Below are 5,000 nucleotides of genomic sequence, written 5' to 3'. Positions count from 1 at the left end.
GAATTTCTGCCCAACCTCCTTTTCTACCTCTATCAGCAGCTTCGTGTACTCCGTTTGCAAATCAGCCTTAGCGATTTCCCGCTGAAGATGAAGACGATATAATTCTTTTGTCGTCAACTGAAATAGAGGAAAATATTGATTTAACATTCAAGCGACATACTTGGCCAATATAGTAAGTGAGTAGCCTAGGATATGTCTTACATGCTGATATTGCGACCCTGATGTACCCTGATGACCCTGCGACCCTGATGTACCCGCCGCTTCCTCGACCACAGTCTGTTAAGAGACAAGTGAGTTTGAGAACATTGTAGTTTAGTTTAATCGTCAATAATGACTTGGAACTGGCAAGAAAAAGCTAGGCCTATACCTCAGTTCTTTCAGACCCATCCATGGCAATATTATCATCGGCCACCTGTCATACAAAGAGCAATTATAGGCCTATTGGCTGAGTAGTTTGAGATGCGCTTACAACAGAAATGATAAAAAAAAAAATAGGCCTACCGGACTTACATAAACTGGAGGATGTTCATTCGTAGCCGGCTCGATTAAAAGCAATACTCCGGCTTGATCTGTGAAGTTGATTAATTAGTCACGTTTTGGAATAGAGCCACATACAGCAGACATACAACAAACATGGGGTTTTCTACCCAGCTACAAAATAACATTTGGATCATTTGCGCTGTGACACGCACACGGCTTGCATGCGCTCAAAGACATACAAAAAATAAAATACAAAAAACCTACATTCAACCAGTGGGTTGACAGTGGACGGAGATGGCCCCGGACTCTCTGAGGAGGTACCTCCAGGTATCCCCTCCATGCCAGGGTGCCCTGTATTAATGCTCACAGCCAGCTCCTCAACCGGGGTGAAGGTAATTGGAGGGCCCGATCCAGTCTGCCGAATGTCGGCCCTCTTCCGATTGGCTTTAAAAAAAAAAATTGGCTATTTAAATGCAGGAGGAGTGACAAATAGGCCTATGATATGACAATTTGAATGCCGGACTGACAAATATGTAGGACGATGGTGGGAAAAGTTTACCAGCTTGTAAAACGTTTTTGTATTTAATTTTTACTTGTTCCAAAGTTCGTTTGGGGGCCGTCGGATTACATCTTTATAGATAACAGACGATGGAATGTTAAGAAAGCTTCACTGAGATAGGCAATGAATAGATTCATAGTTCAAATATTTAGGATAGTGCTTTTACCATGACACTTACGAATTTACACGGTCAGCTATCCTCTGCCAGGCTTTATTTCTCATTATGGCAGATGCTTTAGTGTTGCATTTCCTCATTATCACTCCCTTTTCCTCATCGTAACTCTCCAGGAGAACCTGGAGGTCGAGATCAGTGAAATATGCGGCCCGTTTCGCCATATTGATCAGGATTTCCATGATCCATACATCACGTCTTTATAGGTTTGTCGTGAACGCGCACAACCCTGTGTTAACCAACCCCGAGTTGATTCTACTAATGCATAACCGCTGCTGTGGAACCGAAAACTCTGGGTTAGTCGGCACAGGGTAAATCAACCTAGAGTTCAGCGTTAACTCAGTGTTTGTTAAACCTCCGTTTGTGGAACACCCCACAGCTCTGCATTACCTGCTGTTTTCATTCACCCGGCCCGCCACAACCCCATACTCACCTGCTCCTCATCAGCTAATCAGCCCGTCAGTATATGTAACGGTCCATTTCCCTCAGTTCTTTGCCAGATTGTCTAGTGTGTTACCTAGCTCTCCCGCGTCTTCTCATTCTGATCCTGAACCTGCCTGCTCGTGTATCCACCTGCCTTTTTGGACTTTGGACCTTCCCTTTTGCCTGCTCCTACTGAATTTGTTTGCTACACGGATTGACTACCTGGTTTGACCTCTGCTTGGAATAAACACTGTTTCTTCACCTGAACTGTTTCTCTTGTTGGCTATTGGGTTCTCGTCTGCCATTTTGTGAAACCTGACAGTGTGTGTGTCTGTATGAGTGTGCCCCAGAGTCTGTGCGTGCATGCGCATATGTGTGTTTGAACGTCTGTGCATATGCACATGTGCGTCTTTTTCTTTTTTTGTTGGTGCCTTTTGCTTTGTGATCCAAGGACACGACGGGAGCAGGAGGGACATTGATGTGTTTGCAAACTCCTAAAAATTCCCTGCTCTCTCTATGGCCCTGACACTATCATGGCCTGCATCTCAAGGCAATGCAATGCAGAACGTCCTCATGCCCACCCCAATACCACCACCACCAAGTGGTGGACAATAATGAAGTACAAGTCATTCGTTACTGTAATTAAGTAACTTTTTACCGTGTCTGTACTTTACTTGAGTATCATTATTTTGTGATGCTTCATACTTTTACTCAACTACAGACTACAACTACAACTATCAGATATCACAAATAGAAAACATTGTATTTAGAGGGTTGTTAGTGTTTTTTTTAACCTTAAATGATTCGACTGAGTGTATAAAGGACATAGCAAGACATTGGAACTACACTACACGAAATTACTTTTACTTTTGATACTTAAGTATATTTGAAGCCAAGTACTTTTATACTTTTACTTTAAATTTTTTTATTTTACACTAGGTATCTCAACTTTTATTCAAGTACGTGGTCTAAGTACTTCGTCCACAGCCACCCCCGACCCCACCATCACCACTACCAGCACCACCCCGACCACCATACGTCACCACCACCACCACCACCACCACCACGCCCTTAGAAGGTTATTGACCAGTCAGGATCAAGCATTCAACAATGCTGAGGTATATATTCCAAAAGAGTCAAATTGGAAATAGGAGGGGAGAGTGAGGAGAAGAGGAGAGGAGGGGGGAGCGGAGAAGAGTGGACTGGAGCAGACAGGAGAGGAGATAAAAGGAAGGAGAGTAGAGATGGTGGAGTAGGAGGGGAGGAGAGGAAGGGATATTCACGAGGAGGTGGAGGTGAGGGGGAGAGGAATGAGATGGGGAGGGGAGGAGAAATGGAGAGAATACGTTTTTTGGTGTATTTAAGTTGTGTGTGTGTGTGTGTGTGTGTGTGTGTGTGTGTGTGTGTGTGTGTGTGTGTGTGTGTGTGTGTGTGTGTCACTATTATTAATGGCAGGAATTGTCTGTGCCACTCAATTACAGCCCATCATGGCTAAATAACCCCATATCCATCTACTCTTATAAACACACGCACACACAAACACACAATCACACACACACACACTCTCTTTCTCTCTCTTCATTCTAACAACAAACACACACAAGACATGTCATTTATGGCACACTAGGACAAACGTCTATTGATTTCCATTGTGGCCCGCCTGTGTCTTTAGATTTGGGTGAGACAAAGAATCCAATACACACCCACACCCACACCCCCCCACAGACACACACATACACACACCCCATACACACACACACATACACACACACACACACACACACACACACACACACACACACACACACACACACACACACACACACACACACAGCATTGGCCTCTTCCTTTTTCAGATAGGACACAGAGCCTTGGCTCCAGAGCACAGCGGGGAGCAAGGGAATGTGAGAAAATACTGAAGGGAATAACACACACAGCCGATCCAAACAGCACTCTTCATTTTAACACCAATTTGACAAGTCCTCTTGTTGCATCTATCGAGAAACACGCGCGAAACACAGCCATATTGGTGTCCTTTTCTGCTTTTGCCATGGACACATATAATTAAATAACACATTTTGCTTCTCTTTCTCCCGTAAAAAAGAGGCAAGCTTCTGGTTAGGTATTTGGTTGGTGTCATTTCACTTCTTCATGTTTTTCTATAAAACACATCAGAATTGAGTTTTTTATCTTGGCTGAATACTACATGTAGTGAATGGCTGTATTGAACTGGGCTTATTGACACTCACCTGCACGTCCTAGTGGGGCTGGTGGTGGTGGTGTTGAGGGAGGTGTTGGGGCTGGTGGTGGTGGTGGGGGAGGTGGTGGTGGTGGTGGTGGTGGTGGTGCTAGTGGTGGTGGTGGTGGTGGTGGTGGTGGTGGTGGTGGTGGTGGTGGTGGTGGTGGTGGTGGTGGTGCTAGTGGTGGTGGTGGTGGTGGTGGTGGTGCTAGTGGTGGTGGTGGTGGTGGTGGTGGTGGTGGTGGTGGTGGTGGGTATATGCAGCTGTCCATTGGGGAAGGCCATCCATTCAATCCTTTAACTGAGTCATCTCTTGAGGTGTGTTAATGACCTTGTCTGCCTCCAGTGACCTCTTATTATATCTTCAATCTCTTGCTCTCTAATTCTTTGAGCTTTTCCCTCTCTTCTCTCTCTCTTCTGTATCTCTCTCATGCACTCTTCTGTTCATCTCCTCTGTTTGTCTCTTATTCTCCTCTCTGGTCGTCGTAACATCCCTGTGCTCTGTGTCTATATGGGGCACACCGGGCCTGTTCTGTCTTTGGTTCTGACTCAAGTATTACACAATATTGTCGTCTCATATCACCGGGTCGTCTTTAATAGCCCTCGTGTTTCCTTTGTCTTTCCTCGTTTGAAAGTCATCCTGCCTGCTCTGTTTCAGATAGTCAAGTAGATTGTTGACGTTTGGATCCGTAATTTGAATAAAACTGAGCTTGATTAATATTTGTAAGGTCGGGGCGCCCCGGTGGTTCTCCGGGTAGAGCCCGTACCATTATGGCTCGGTCCTGATCGAAGCGACTGGGTTTCATTCCTGGCCGTGGTCCTTTGATGCATGTCCCGCCCCTGTCCCTCCCACACCTTCCTCTCTATCACATCATAAAGCATAAAAATGCAAAAATACATTAAAAAAATATCGATTTATGTATATATAGTACAGTGCTCCGACATTTATTTTATAATTTGATCAATAGAAGAATCCGGAACATATTTGTCGTTACAATTTACACTGCACTTTTTTTGAATTGTGTTGAATGTAATGCAGAGCTAAATGTGGATGGGAGACATGAAGACCTTATCTTTGTATGTGTACATCGCAATAGTCCACTATCGCAATAAGGTCCAAATATGGT

At 44.6% G+C, this 5,000-nt stretch overlaps 1 long non-coding RNA gene across 1 annotated transcript in view; it reads left to right on the top strand.

Annotated features, from left to right (window-relative positions):
• Positions 1 to 1,901, top strand: part of LOC132449857 (uncharacterized) — a 5,228-nt gene extending 3,327 nt beyond the window's left edge. Inside the window, exon 2 of the long non-coding RNA XR_009523686.1 lies at positions 1 to 1,901. This exon is cut by the window's left edge and continues 1,429 nt beyond it. This is a non-coding gene — a long non-coding RNA (uncharacterized LOC132449857).
• The last annotated feature ends 3,099 nt before the right edge of the window (positions 1,902 to 5,000 follow it).

Source organism: Gadus macrocephalus, chromosome 21, assembly GCF_031168955.1.
Source record: "Gadus macrocephalus chromosome 21, ASM3116895v1".
NCBI lineage: Eukaryota > Metazoa > Chordata > Actinopteri > Gadiformes > Gadidae > Gadus > Gadus macrocephalus.
Note: the sequence above shows the minus strand (reverse complement) of the source record. Positions and strands in the feature narration are given on the sequence as shown.